Source organism: Rhinolophus sinicus, chromosome 17 (assembly GCF_057876585.1).
Source record: "Rhinolophus sinicus isolate RSI-liver-muscle chromosome 17, RSI-T2T, whole genome shotgun sequence".
NCBI lineage: Eukaryota > Metazoa > Chordata > Mammalia > Chiroptera > Rhinolophidae > Rhinolophus > Rhinolophus sinicus.
Genome location: NC_142517.1, coordinates 187,990,947 through 188,006,832, shown reverse-complemented (window position 1 = coordinate 188,006,832; position 15,886 = coordinate 187,990,947). Strand labels below are relative to the sequence as shown.

Here is a 15,886-nt window from a genome sequence, read left to right as displayed (position 1 = left end):
TCATTTGGTGTTATTGTGCAGAAATCTTAACGTCTGTCTGTGTTAAGGACTTTGCGTAAGGTTTTGTGCTTTAATCCTACTACTTCCCCACCTCTCCTTGTGGGGACCTCAATCAAAGCAATGTGAGTACAAAGAACAATAACCGGATGGGAAGACACCGGATGCTCTATACATCGCTGGGCCTATGGCAGTTGCCTCTCCACCTGCAGGGCTTCGTCCTGGTAAAACGGAGCAAGATTGAAAGATGTAACTCAAACCAAGAAACCTAAGCAGAGCTTCCTGTTCCATTCCCCCTGAATCAGATATGCCAACCACTTATCAGCAGGAACCAGGTGGAAAAGCTGGAACAGAAAAGACAACCATGAACACACATCACCTTTCAAGACAGTGGCCCTGCCCCTTAGTGAATCTCTTCCCAGTGGATGTCTAGTCCTGGCCAGTCAGATAATCAGCTGCTTCTCCAATAGGTAGAGACCTAGGAAGGGGCTAGAGAGAAACGTGGGCAGAGTTTCTCCTTTTTAGGGACATTGTAGGAAACATTGAGCCCCATCCCCAGCAGGGTGTACTTTCCAGCATTAATATGAACTATCAGATATTTGAACCACTGTAGAATGACCAGGGTGCTCTAGGAGAGTAGAGCAAATTGATTTTCATCCCTGTATCTACTACCACACATTTGTCCCAGCTTAATATAAGATACGGAATTACACCAGGAAGAAAGTACAGCTGTCCCCCTTTATCTACGTTTTCCTTTTCCTTCATTTCAGTTACCTGTGGTCAACTGTGGTATGAAAATATTAAATGGAAAGTTCCAGAAATTCATAAGCTTTAAATTGCGCACTGTTCTGAGCAGTGTGATGAAATCTGGAACCATCCCATTCCATCTCCAGGGAGGCAAATCATCCCATTATGTAGTGTCTCCACGCTGTTTGCCCATTAGTCACTTAGTAGCCATCTTGGTTATCAGATCAACTGTCGTGGTATCACAGTGCTTGTGTTCAAATCACTTTTATTTTACTTAATAATGGCCCAAAGCACAAGAGGAATGATGCTGGCCATCAGATATGCCAAAGAGAAGCCATAAAGTGCTTGCTTTACGTGAAAAGGTTAGTATAGTGCCATAAGATATTTTGATAGAGAGACCACACTCACATAACTTTTATTACAGCATATTATTGTTCTATTTTATTGCTGGTTTTTACTATCATGATTCTTGATCTACATAATTAATGCCAGAGATCTGCTCAAATCTCAACATGGCAGCATTCAGGAAAAACATTCCAACCTCCCTCTAGTGCCAAAACCTCAGATATATCTTGATGCAGATATAATGGAATATAAAAATTCCAAATATGATTTCAACTTTCAGTCTGCAGCACTCAGGTATAGATTCTCATCTGATCCCTGAAAATCAATAGATTTGCATAGAGAAAGGCAAATAATAGATTGTTTTACCCCCTCTACTTGACACGATTTTTGCCCATTACTAATCAATTTTCATTTTTTTAAATGCCCAAGTTTCATTTTTTCATATGTCCCAAGTTTCAGTTTTTAAGAAACCAATATTGTGATACCGATACTTTTCAAAAAGCAAGGAATAAATTGGCTATTCTTGGATATCACGCTTACTTTTCAAAGCAAATTTTCCTTATGGGATCCTGGAGTGAAGTAGTGACCACGTACTGTTAATTGTTTTAGGTACCTTAATTGGTACCGTGGACTCCCAGCCATTCCGGCTCTCCAGGTACTGCTCATGGAGTAGTATGCCTGTGCTTTGGCTTCTAACCCTTGAAAGAAATGTTAAAATTGACTCCCTGTCTCCTCGGCAGCTTAAAGACATTAGTGGTCAAGTTCTAATACATTTGGTTCATGTGACATGGTTTGTTTTTTCAGCACTATTAGCTTTAGAACACGTTTATTTTTAATCTGAGCCTCTTCAAAAGTACAGTTTTCAGATTATACTTAAAACTTAAGAGGAAATGTGTCTTTGTAACAAATTATTATTATCCTTTTGAAGACTTGCATTATATCTGGTGCTGTTTAAAAATGTGCAGCCATACCTCTGCATTTTTCAAAGAATTAAATAAGTTAGATTGCATTCCTAGGTCACTCTTTTCGGGGATGGTTAGGAAGGTGGCTGTTACCTGGCATGTGGAGCCCTTCTTACTGTTTCCTAATCTCTGTGGTTACCCTTGGTATCCACGCGCGCTGACGATGTTTTACTTGCCTCTCCTACACACGAAATTAATACGGAAATAGCCCTTGGAAACAGAGATGCCGGAGTGGTCTTAAATTATTCAACATCTTTATTACTAATGAATGCACTTCTGGGAGCCTTTAAAACACAGTGTAGACACAGTAGCACTGTTTTGCATGCAATTGCTGGGCAGTCAGGACAAGACATCCAATCTCCTTAGGAAGGCCACATCTGGAAATCTGTTATTACTCAGCTTCTCCCTCTTCCAAAACTGCTGAGTAATTTATACAGAATGTTTGATTAAAATGCTTCTCCAAGAAAACCAAGAAAGGTAAGAACCGGGCGTGGAGGCAGAGAGATTGTTTCTCCAGCTTCACTGTTGATGGGATGGGGTACTGAACACTTCTGCCCCCACCTGAGGACTTCAGGAAGAGTTTGGGGCATTTCTACACTAAGAATTCTAACCTGGTTTCCCTGACTACAACTTTTCAAACCAAATCTTACTTGAGTATATTTGAAACCTTTCTAGTTTCCACAAGTCTAGAATTATCACTATTGCTATCATATTTTTAAAGAACTAATGTAATCACCTTTTGTTTTAGTTTCTCTCTTCTTAAAATGTTACTTATTTGTCCAATAATTTGTGCCTTAATTCATTCATTAGAAGAGGGGAGAAAGTACTATTTAAGTTTAATTGTCATGTAGCTTTTTAAAATAGTTCTCAACCACTCATGACTAAGAATGTCTTTTTTAAGAATTGTATAAGGTTTTCTTATAGCATAACCCTTTATTTTTTTGGAAGTGAACATATATTTGTATATATATTGAGTTTGAACAATAGTTGCAATGTGAAACAACAGGTTGCTGATTTACTACTCTTTAAAATATTAACTGAATTCTTTATATGCACGTACACATGTGTATGATGAGGTGTTTAAATAGATAGCACTTGTCAGAAATTTAATCTGTAGACTTGTATAGCATAGTGATATTAGAAATTTAAGCATTGAAAGTTTCAAATTTTGTCTTTCAAAATTCAAGTAAATTTACATTTTCTTGAAGTAAGAATTCAGTTCACGCTTAAAATAATGCCTCGAAAGTTCTAGGTCCTCACAGTATTAGTTTCAGGAACTGTTCTCAGTTTCTGAGATACAGCTCTAAATTCCTGGAAGTGTGACCAGTATAAGAAGTCTCTACCCCTATATTCTCTATTTTTATCCTCCCAAGAGACTCCAGAGTCTCCCTAAACACCTCAGATTCTTGCTCTACTGGTGAAATGACTTTGTTTAATTGCCTTTGTGTTCCCCGACCCCCAACCTTCTGCTTAAAATATTGGTTCATTTCCAGTCAGGAGGACACTCTTGCCATCTGTCGTTACAAGAAATTCCTGAAATGGACCCAGATAAACAAGGTGAGTATTATTGTCAAGTTATTGAGCACAGTTTGTAAACAAAAAAATTAGGCACAGATGTCGTAGTTTCAGACTTCTGAGTTGCAGCGCAGTAGACATTTGGTAAATGGGTGGCTAAAAAAGAAACTATTGGGTGATGAGAAAGACTTTCTCTCTTCTAAACAGAAATTCATAATGTACTTAAGAGTATTTGGTCTATTGTCTCCAAAGCACCAAAAATAATTTCACAAAAGACCTGGTCTTAACAGAATTCTATTTTAATTACACAAAGTGACTTATCTTATTTTTAAATTATCTTCATAGTTTTCTGTTACAATGACATCACTGTAGCTATTTTAATATCAGGGGTAAGTTCACAGTACTGTGTAGGCCCAAAGTTGGTGGAAGGATCTCACAGTTGGCACTATATGAATACTCGTCAATGGATATGGGGAAACTAACTCCCCTTTCTTCCAGCATCTCCAAAAGCCAGCATAGGCCCAGGACTGCCTGTGACATTTTTATTGCTGGATCTAGTTGCAGCCTTCGTCCCCCAGCTAAAGTCTAGATTGTTAACTTTACTTGTTTTATATCAAATTCTGTATAAATTCTGTATTATCTCAAGTTATTTCTCTAAAACAGTGCTATGAGTAATTCAAGTTATCTTTGGGTTTCCCAAATTTCGACCCTCATATTAATAAGTTTAACATGAAGCAGGAGATGGTCCATTCAAAATCCAATTTTCTCTCCCTAAAGGGATGATTTTCAAATTTAGTGTGTGTCAGAATCACCTGGAGGTTTTGTTAAAACGCTGGGCTTCACCTCCATGGTTTGTGACTCAGTGGGTCAGGGTGGGGTCCGAGAATGTGCATTTCTAACAAGTGCCCAATGGGTACTGATTCTACTCACCTGGGACCACACTTTGAGGACCACTGGCCTAAAATATCTATTTCTGGATCGCCAAACTACATGATGGGCAGCTGAAAGAGATTTTGTTGCATTCTCAGTATCTGTAGGAAATGACACATATTGATTTGGTTAAAAACTAAAGAATTGTTTAAAGCAAAACATATTTCACAGTCAAAATGCTTCCGTAAACGAGACCATATGCAACTTGCGTTATTTCTTTAAGCATCTAAAACTACTTTGTCCATACCTTTGGGCCCAATGTATATATATGTGTGTATATATATATATATACAGCCATTTCTTCCTTTCTTGAGTTTTCTCCCACCAGCAGGGAGGAAAAAAAGAAGAAGAAGCCTTGAGGAAGCAGGGCTGGTAGTGAATCACCTGGGATACACATTCGTTTTCCACATGGTACTATATCACAGCTTGCCGTGTTATGCTGCATAACTTCATCAGATGACACTGCAAAACATAATTTGACAGGAATGTGATGGGCCAGATGGTAGAGCAGCTACAGAACCGCTCTTCCACCAAGAGCAGCATCTGGGAACCCGCAGAGCCCCTGGTTTGCTGATTCTCTGTATTCATTTGGTGCATCTGAGAAGAACCGCGACAAAAAAATGGGCCAATTTCCACAAGGAAAAAAAAAATGTTGGGCATTATGCTTTTGTAAATTATTTCCAGGCTGTTATCTCTACTCTCCCTTTGTTGTACTTCTCTAGACAGAGGGCAGAGGTATTTCTGACTTCTCCCATACTCTAACATTGAACTCTTATCTGAAAACTAAGCATTTTTAAAATATAAAGAAATACTAAATAACAAAAGACTTAAAGCAACATGTAGGTTCTTTGACGTGGTTGTACCTGTTAAAAACAGGAGGAAAAAAATGATGTGGAGGTGACATTTTGTTTGTTTGTTTTGTTGTTAATGAAAGTTTATTGGGGTGACAATTGTTAGTAAAGTTACATAGGTTTCAGGTGTACAATTCTGTGATACATTTTTAGGCACAGCCCACATTCACCTGACGTAGGTACTTTGACTTAGGATTATGTATTGATCGGTGAATCAGTATATGTTCCGGGAGAGGCTTTTGTTGTGTTCTTACTCCTCTAGGAGGGGTCTGACCGGATCCAGCACCGTAACCCCCAGAGTGGTTTAGCGTGGTGCCTGGCACTCAATATCACTCATGAATAACAGATAGGACTTGACCCCACAACTCTCAAGGGCAACAAGCATCCTTTTCCACACCAAAATAAAGTCACTGTAGCTTGGTGTGAAATTTAGACTAAGTTAAGTTTGGGAAGAAGCCATCCCTTTGAGACAGACAGAAACCTCTAAGGTTTTTATCCTGAACATGGATTGGTCTGAAGTGTTCAGAATATCTAGTCTGAAGTGCCATCGTGGCCACCACTTGCTATGTATGCTTTTTGCCTTTGGCTTTTGGGTCCACTTGAAGACATGGGACTCCATGTCAACACTGGACACAGAAATCTTTGCCAAGCCTGGTGTCTGGTCTCCCTGGTTACACTATGCAGCCATTCCCTACCCTCAGGGAACTGATAAGGGCAGACCTGGAAACGGCCCCAAACCCCCACTCCAGATAGGCCTCTCCCAACTTCCTTTCCAGGCATCAGCCTCTACCCCCCTCCAGGAAAAAGAGAGTGCCATGGCTAGACTAACACTGAAATCAAGATTGGTTTCAAAGGCAAAGGAAATTCCAGAACGTATCATGGAGGAGGAGCCAGAAGAGACGATGAGGCTGAAGGATGCAGGAAGCGGGGTTTCAGGTGGGACTCACTGTACCAGAGTCCCTTTCAGAGGGAATCCATTCCCTGAGCCACCCAGAATCCATTTGCCTTTCACCTGGTGAACCAGTGCACCCATTCTGCTTTGGAAGAACAACTTCACCCAGATTTTAGTCCGTGAAATGCTAGCAGTGTGGATTCCAACTCTCCCATTTCCCTGGGTGGTATTAATGTGTTGATGGGCCTTTCATACTAAGACTTGAAGGGGGTTGGCTTCAGGGTGGCCCCTCAAACACAATGACGCTGGTAAATCTCTCAAGAGAGTAAAAGGAGTGTAGACCTTGGAACACACACAGAAATGGACATGGATACATTGCCTTTTCATTTTTTTAATTCTCCCACTGCTGCAAAAACAAGGATGAAAGAAATATTGCCATAAATGATCCTGCTACATATGTTTAAACCAATGAAATCCACTGATAAGTCCCTAACTCGTTTTGCCGAGGATCTGCTTAGCAAAAGCTAAAGAGCTGGCTGTATTTCTAGTCACAAACACGTCTCAAGCACACTTACCACTTACTCCCAATTTCCTGAGTTTTTTGGTCATCAGCTGACATTAAATTTGAAACTAGTTTTATTTTGCTCAAGGCATCGTCCCTTCAACATAATAAATACAAGTAAGTCCTGAGCTTAAGGCTTGCTTGCATGTAAATCCTTGCCTCCAAGTGAGCAGCATGCATATAAACTTTATTTAATTGAAATTTGTTATCACAAGATATATTGGAGATGCAAAGTTGTTTGGCAGTTCTTTCCAAAGTTTGTGACTGGTTTCCTCTCTCACTTCCTGTGGTAACAATTCCAAATGTTCACCACCCCTCAAGGGTTCTACTTCACCACCTCCTCACCACTCACTCTGAGTAATGTTGTCCCCAACTTCATAAAGAAAACAGAAGCCCTCAGATGTTCACTGTTCCCCATACCCACCATCACATCCTTCTATTCTTTCTCTCAGGGAACGAGGGATGGGTTTCTTGCTAAAGCTAATTCCTTCACCTGTGCATCTTCCCCTATCCATTGTCTCTACTTCAGGGATTGTATCAGGTAGCAATATTTCAGTTGTTTGTGACAGAAAACTCAAAGAAACATTATCTTATATAATTACCCAAGGGAAGACTAGCTTGCCCCGGGCCTAGACACTGTCACTAGAATGTGGTTTCTCTCCATTTCCAAGTTCATCTCTGCTCTCCTTGGTGTGTTGGTTTCATTCTCAAGCTACACACCCTAACAAGAGAGTAACTGCTGCTCCAGTCCAAGTTCAAGTCCAACAGGAAAATAATTAGTTTTCTTCCCTGATAATTGGAGCCAAGAGTCTTTGATTCAAGTTTCATTGCCATATTCTTTGCTTGACTTTGGTTATGTGCCCATGTCTGGAAGGGCAATGATGCACTCATTGATTGGCTAGGCCTGGGCTACATGTACCCCATGGAAATAGGAGAGTTGGAATTAACATTACTAGCATTTCATTGACTAAAATTAGGGGGAGATGGTTTGCCAGAAGAAGGGTGAATGGACGCTGGGTGGCTAAGGGAACAGGTTCCCTCTGAGAGGGATTTTGTTATATTAGATACCACCTGGATTTCTACTTCCTGAATCCTTAACCTCATCGTTTCCCCTGCTTCCTCCTCCCTGACCCATATATACATTGTGAAATCTTTCTTCCTGTGAAAAACAATTTGATTTTATGTGTTGTTCTAGCCACGGCTCTCTCATCTCCCCTTCAAATTCAGGATCTTGAAAAAGTGGCCTCTTTTATGTTTTCTCTTCACCTTAACACTCACTGGTCAATCCTGTGCAGTTTGATTTTGACCCCCACAGCCACATTTAAACTGCGCTTGTGAAGTCTTCAATAATCAAGTTAATCATAAAAAAAATAGAGGCTACTTTTTAGCCCGTAGTTGGTTGATCTCCTTGTGGCTTCCAGTACTGAAGTATTGGCTTGTCTCTAGATTCTGCAACTCACCTTTCTTGGCCTTTATACTATTGGTAACTCATGGTTTTTTGGCTTTCCCTTCTCATTCTTTCTTGTAGGTGTCTCTTCCTCCTCTGTTATTTAAGTGATTATGTCCCCCAGGAGGTCTGTTACTTAGCTGAATTGTCTCTTCACTTACTCTAGTTAGACAATCTAATAGATGGACATGGTTTTTGCTCACATCCAACACTGATGACTAAATCTCTATCCTATCCCAAATAGTGACCTTGACTTCCAGATGTATAATCAAAAGTTGGGCTTGTTCAGCACCCTGAAGACCTCCCCCTCCCAGTAGTCTCTAAAACTGAGTTGTCAATATGGTTGGTAGCCACCATCCTCAGGTGGCTATTGAGCATTTGAAAGATGGCTATTCCGAACTGAGATGTGTTGCAAGTGTACAAAAAGACATGGAATTTCTAAGACTTTGTAAGAATAGAAAAGTATCTCAATAATTACTTTGATTGCATGTTAAATAATATTTTGATATATTGGATTAAATGAAAAACATTATTAAAATAATTTTACTTGTTTCTTTTTCCTTTTAAAAATGTGGCTGCTAGACTTTTAAGATGATATATTTGACTCACATTGTGTTTCTGCTCTCGGATACCAATACTTGTAAAATTGCTCATTACTACTCCCCCACAGCTGGGAAATCTCCTTAAGCTTCTTTCCCCCACTATGTGGAACTCTTTGGCTCCAGTCTAGCATTTCTAGTTTATGACCTGTTGCCTTTCACTGGATTCTGCTTGATCCACAAGCCTTGTCAGAAAGACATCTTGACAGATATGTCTTTCAGGTCATCTCCGCTCCAGGAGCTGCAATTCAAGGACCGTTCTCTCCAACTCCCTCCATTCCAAGCCCAGGCCTCCAAAGCCAACCTCCAGTGTCAGACTCCTGCACTTCCAAGTGTTTTGGAGGGAGTTCCAACTGCCTACAAGACGTCTCCATCCAGACATCTTACAGAAACCTGAAACTCAGTGCATTAAAAACAAACTCCCCTTCCACCTCCAGGCCCAGGCATCTTCTTCCCCATTACTTCCTACACCTTCGTCTCCCTCCCACATTCATTCAGCCACCAATTCCTGTCAATTTTACCGAGCAAATTATGTCATGTATCTGTCCCCAATTTTCACTCCCTATTGCCATTCAGATCCCTATCCTGTTATAGGAAGTAAAAAATTAAACCCCTCCCATAATTTATCCCTGTTCCCAGAAAAACACCGTTAAAACTTTGATATACAACCTTCCCCACTGTGTTATTCTGCTATTTTTTGCTATTATCTTTTACTATTATTATTTACAAAAATATGATCATACTAAATTATAGACATATTGCCATGATTTTGACCTTGTAATCATGCTTTAAAATGTCTTTCAATCTCAAGACTGCCCAAAATTTTCCATAATTTCTCTTACTAGTCTTGTCTTAATAATTAATCATTCATGCTTAACATCCTGATATTATTTTTGTTTATGATATAAACGTATATATATTTTTCCAAAATATATTCAATGGATCCTGCACTGTGTATTAAATAACTTAAAATTTCCTTGTTGAGTTAAAACATTATCTTTATCATACACTAAAATCCTATAGATCTGACCCTAGTCTGGTCCACTATCACTCTCTCTGTTCCTCAAGTACCCCACATTGCATTTATTCTTACAGATTAATTTTATCAGTTTATCAAATTCAGGAAACATTTGGAATTTTGATTGGAATTATTTTAAATTTATAGATTCATTTGGGGTAGAATTTACATCATTAAGATATTAAACATTGCCACCCAAGAATATACAGGAATAAAGGAAATAGATCTCTCCATTTATTTTTACTGTCATTAACGTCTTTCACTAAAACTTTATAAAGTCTTGCACATTAGTTGTTTAGCTTACTTTAGGCACTATACAGATGTTTAAAATTATGTATTCTAACTGATTATTATTGGTATAAGCAGTGGTCCTCAAAGTATAGTTCTTGGATTAAAAGTATCAGTATTGCCTGGCAAGTCTCAGGCCATCATTTAGTACTCTGGGACCAAGGCCCAGCAATCTGTTTAATGGGTCATTGAGGTAAATCTGATCCAAGCTGAAGTTTGAAAACCACTGATATAAAGGGAAGTTATTGGTTCTCGAACAATCATCCCAAATCCAGCCATCTTGAAGATGATCTTTATGAATTATCTAGCTAGGCAATCAGATCATTGTAAATCTCTTCCTTTCTAATATTTATACCTCTTATTTTTATTTATTTTTGTAGATTAGAATTCCAAAATAATAACAGCCCATAAGTTTCAATGTAATTATTATTTGCCAGCTCCAGTGGACTGATACTCACTTCCTGGAGGGCTATCTTGACAAGGTCTGTCAAGGAGACGCAGCCGTGTCTGCCACAGGGTTGAGGCGATGGTGGTGGCCCTGATGCCCTATGTGTCATTTCTCTGCTTCAGTCTTAAATCATAGTGGTGATATAGAAGTGTTCTTGACTTTTTTCTTATTTTAACAGGGATTTCTTTTGTTTATCACTTTTTTCATATGAAATTTGCTATTCTGACATTTTAGAATGTTTCCTCTCTTTCTAGATCAAGTATTATTTTTTAAATCAGAACAGCTGATGAATTTTACCAATGTATTGGAGAATCTAATGGTTCTATGTCTTTTTTTCTCTCTTTTACAATATTAATTAGCTGTTGAACAATTTTTGAATTCCTGAATAAATCTATATTATGGAACATTATTCTTTAATATGTCCTTGAAAATTTTTGCTAATATTTAATGTAGTATCTTTCCTTTAATCCTAAATAAGATTATATAGAGAGAGGGTGCCAAAAAATGTATGCACACTTTAAGAAAGGAAAAAAACTGTATTAAAATTGTAATACTCATTATATACCAATAACAAAAGATGATACATTTTTTTGGCACTCCTGGTATATACATGACATAGAGAGATATTTAAATGGTATTTAGATGAGACTTCAGACTTCAGACTTTTGAGTTGATGCTGGAACAGAACCATATTCAAGGACTTTCCTGGCCAATTATACGAATTTCCCTCAAAGTCTCAACTCAGAATTTAACTGCTTTTCTCTCAATAACAATAATAATAATAATGCCTTCAATAAAATATTATCAAGATTTGGTATTGCAGTTATACTAGCCTTCTAAAATAAATTGGGAAGTGTCTAAGTTTTTCCAATAGTTGAGTAACATAGGGATTCCCATTTCTTGATTGTTTAAAGGAATTCACCTATAAAACTATCCCTACTTGTGATTGCTTATCTTTGAGGACAGTTTTTCTTTTTATAAAAAAAAATCTGTAGTTATCAGTCTTTCAATTGTTAAGTATATTTTTATTATTTCTATTTTCTATTTCATCTGTTTCTAAATTTGTTGGCATAAAATTGTACATAGTTTTTTTATTTTAAGATTTATTCTGTACCTGTAAATATAAATCCTTTCTCATTTCTAATGTTTTATATTTTTCTTCTTCTCTTGTTTGTTTAAATTTACTTTTCTTTCCAAAAAGTCAGTTTTTCGTTTCATTTCCCAATTCTACTGCTATTCTGATTTTTAGCCAAATTAATTTTGGCATTGGTATTCAGTAATTCTTTCCTTATTTTTAAGCCTCTAAATAGCGTTTAATTTCAGTTTTGATTTCCTCTTTGACCACATGACGTTTAGAAGAATTTAAAACATTTTTCACGATGGTAAATATTTTTTTTTTATCTTTGTATTAAGTATGACCAGTTTTATTATATCACGGGTCAGAGAATTCTGTAATTGTTCTACCTTTTTTGAAATGCATTAAATTTTCCTTAAGACTGAATCACGATCAATCTTATCATCTGGACCTGAATGACTGAGGTAGATTCTTGCTTCTGGTCTCACCCACAATCCGTTCTTCACAACCACTGGACTGAGCTTTATAAAGTGTGTATCAATCCCTGATACCTGCAAATGAACGCAATCTCTTTAATGAACTCAGACCAACCTACCTCTGCCCACTCTCCCCCAAGTTTCTCTTACACCTGCCACTCATACTGACCCCCATAAGCTTCACACCCATGTGCCTTTGCATATGCTCTTCCCTAGACTTGGGATATCATTCCCCCAAAGCCTGCAACCCACTTAATTCCCTGAAAATTCCCTACTTCTCCTTCAGGAGCCAACTCTCATCTCACCTCCCCTGGGAAATCTTCAGTATGCTTTCCTCTGTGTTTAGCCCAATTACAGAACAAGGCGCCAGTGTGCTTGTCCCTCTCTTGACATTGGGAACCCCCAATCGTCCTCAGTACTCAGCACGGTGCCTGAGACCTAATGGGCACTCAAAGCTTGGGTGGTGTGTGTGTGTGTGTGTGTGTGTGTGTGTGTGTAGCAAATTAATGAATACATTAATAGATATGAATAGCTATTTTATGATGACTTAACTATAAACCTCTCTAGAAGAAAAGCCTGGTACGTGGTAGAAATTCAAGAGATATTTCCTAAATTTGTAGTTTTGAGAATTTTAAGTCTAGATAATATAAATCATATGAGCTCAGTGGTCGATGGCATTCTTTTAGATTTTACTTTTTCTCGATGTGAAAACTGATTATTTCAGTTTTAGGTAACAAAAAGCTCTGTTGTGAGCTTTTAAAACTAAATGAAAGTCTCAAACTAAATGAAAAGCAAATTTGGAAGATCAATGAAACAAATTGAAAGTGTGGGTCCTCAATAATAATTCAGTAATTATATTGCCTACCTTTCCTTATTTAAATCATGAAAATACCCTATGAAGAACGTATTATAACCCCTATTTATCTGATGAGGAAACTGAAGATCAAAAAATAAACTAATTTCCCCAAAAGAAAAAGGAACTAGGAAAGGCTCCAGAGCTTTCTCTTCTCCATAGTGACAAGTGTAAATAAACACTCAGTGCCTGGTAAGTGCTCAGAAATGCTAGCCTTTGTAGTGATGCTTGTGGTAGTAACCCTCAAAAGAAGTTGTATTAATAATTATTTTCTGATTATAAGAATAACATATGCTCCTCTTTAGAAATTTAGGGAATATCAACAAGTAGAAAGAAAATAACTATAAGCACTAAGAAGTCAAGTACTCAAAGATATCTGCTATTACCAATTTGGTGAATGCCACTAGAAATTGAGCTCTGCATGGTGGGGACTTTTATCTGTTTTGTTCACTGCTATATTTCCAGGGCCTGCAATCATGCCAGGGCCATATAGTAAGAGCTCAATCAATATTTGCTCAATGAATGAATGGACAGATTTTGAGTCACTTTTTATATGTGCATGAATACATGTGTGTGCATATGACTAGAATATATTAACAAAATTCAGTTTATATTCTACATAGAGTTGTTTTTTTTTTTATCCTAGTTGTTTCGTAAAGCCATTTCCTTTTTACGTAAAAAGTGGACAGATTTGTGGAGTAGCACGCCTCACTTTTTGGTGAACAGGGAGGGCAAGGCTAGGGTCACCTGCAGCCTAAGATACTGTAGACCATCATCATTTGTTCCCAGGTAGGCAAGAGATCTCTAGACCTTAATTTCTTCACTTGCAAAATAAAGTGGGGCTACCTGATCTTAGGGTTCCCTTCCAGGATGTGGCAGTTAACTAATGAGACGGTCCTTCATCCATGTTATTTCATGTTTTCTTTACAGATGCTCTTAATAGTATTGAGAATTCCATTTACAGAACAGCCTTCAAATTACGATCAGTGCAAAGCATGTGTCAATGTAAGTACAGAGATCTGAAACACTTGAAGTAATCTGATCCTGGTGTGTGATGTAAAAGTCACAAAGAAAATAAAAACTCACATGAGTGCCTGCCAGACTCCAGAAGGCTTGGTCTGTGCATTTCCTCCACTTGTAACAGAGAAGATGGAGGGAGGAGGGGATACCATGTGTGTTCAATCCAAAGATAGCTTCAGTGACTGAAATAGAAAATGATTTTTGGATAAGGATTTTTTTTTTCTTATTTGGTTTCTGTAAAATGTTTTTGGTTTCCTTTTCAGGATACCAATATTAACACAAAATAAAATTACAAAATAAGTTAATTTAGAATATGTACTTATAAATTTAAGTATGAAACATTTAAATTCCTTCTACCACATAAGATTTGCATTTTCAAGTTTTACCGCTTCTCTCTCTCTGAACAGGCAAAAGTAGGTTCAGATGAATAATCCTTGGGCCATAAATTTTAAAACTATCTCAAGAATTCCCTTGAAAACAGCTCTTTGCATTAAATTTATATCTGATTGAATGCTATGATTTTCTTTTTCTATACTGTTATCTAGCTAAAATACAGTAAAAACATTTATCCCATAAAAATTCCTCAAAAATGGAACAAATTGGGTCTTGGCTGTGAAAAACAACAAGCATTCGGCATATCTAAAGTTATTGATTTCTAGTAAGTTCTGCATTGCATTAAAAAAATCACTCCATGTGAAATAATTTATGACATTTACCATATCAGACCTAAAAGAAGCTGTGTTATATACATGGCATTTCTCCTAAATGTTCAATTTTTTTGTATTTTACTTTCTACCACTAATTATATAGACCAGTGGTTTTCAAATCGTGCTTCCCAAAGTGTGCATGGTTGTGAAGCAGTGCACGAAAGAGTTAGCCAGGTGGGAAAGGAAGTATAGGCAAGCCAGGAAAAGCCCCAAAACCATCTCCTCAACCAGAACAACTCTGCATTTTTCTATTTTCCATACTGCATTTCTGTGTAAGTGTCCTTTGAGAAAGGATTCTCAGCTTAAAAAACCAACAAAAAAATTTCAAATCAATGATGTAAACAAATAAACTCACCTATAACTATTATTTATTATTCCAGAGATCAACAAAAGGCAAAATATGCTCACTAAAAACTTACCCTCAATTATGCTATCTTCCTGGCGAATTTCTCCCAGTAAGGAAAGTTAACATCAAATGTTTATATAATCTTCCATTATTAATAGATAGGTACAAACAACATAATTTGAGGATGCATCTTTTTGTACTTTTTACTATCCCTGGCATCAGATACAGTACATATAAATAATACTCATAGGAAATATTAACAAGACACAAAACTAGTAGTTGAAAAGTTCTACCTAGAAAAGATATCCAAACAAAAATTCAAAACCAAAAAAATGTCCCAAACACAGAGATAAAGCATACCAGGAGCTCCAGGCAGCAGGATCTGGAAAGCATTGCTGCAAATCTTGTGTGAGATTAAGGGACACCTCTGTTGTCTGTTTCGCTGTAACACAGAACTCTTAGCAGAAGACACGTGTGTCCTGAGTACAGCATGCCAGGCCGAGGTGATAGGTTTTGCGATTGAGTAATAATAAAAGACTTTTCAGCCTTCACCACCAGGTTTTTATTTAAATTGCATTCCAAAACCTACTCCTCACTTCCTTAGACTCTCCCTTTAAAAGCAGTATCAGAGAACAAATAAAAAATGCTATTATACTTGCTAGATTTCTTATCTGTGAGGTTGATTTATGAAGTAGAGAAAAGCACAGGGTTTTATCACTTCACAGGCTGAAACATTTTGAATGCCAGCAGCTCTTGGTGCCTCTGACAACCCTATCTCTCAGATGACACAAATGGGTATTTATTAATT

The 15,886-nt window shown here is 37.6% G+C and overlaps 1 long non-coding RNA gene across 1 annotated transcript; it reads right to left on the bottom strand.

The window, feature by feature from the left end:
• Positions 1–600: 600 nt before the first annotated feature.
• On the bottom strand, positions 601–15,548 carry LOC148754897 (uncharacterized). The gene is made up of 3 exons (XR_016019652.1): positions 15,439–15,548; positions 14,092–14,207; positions 601–4,958 (listed from the first exon to the last, which is right to left on the bottom strand). It is a non-coding gene; the product is annotated as an uncharacterized LOC148754897 (long non-coding RNA).
• Between the last annotated feature and the right edge of the window lie 338 nt (positions 15,549–15,886).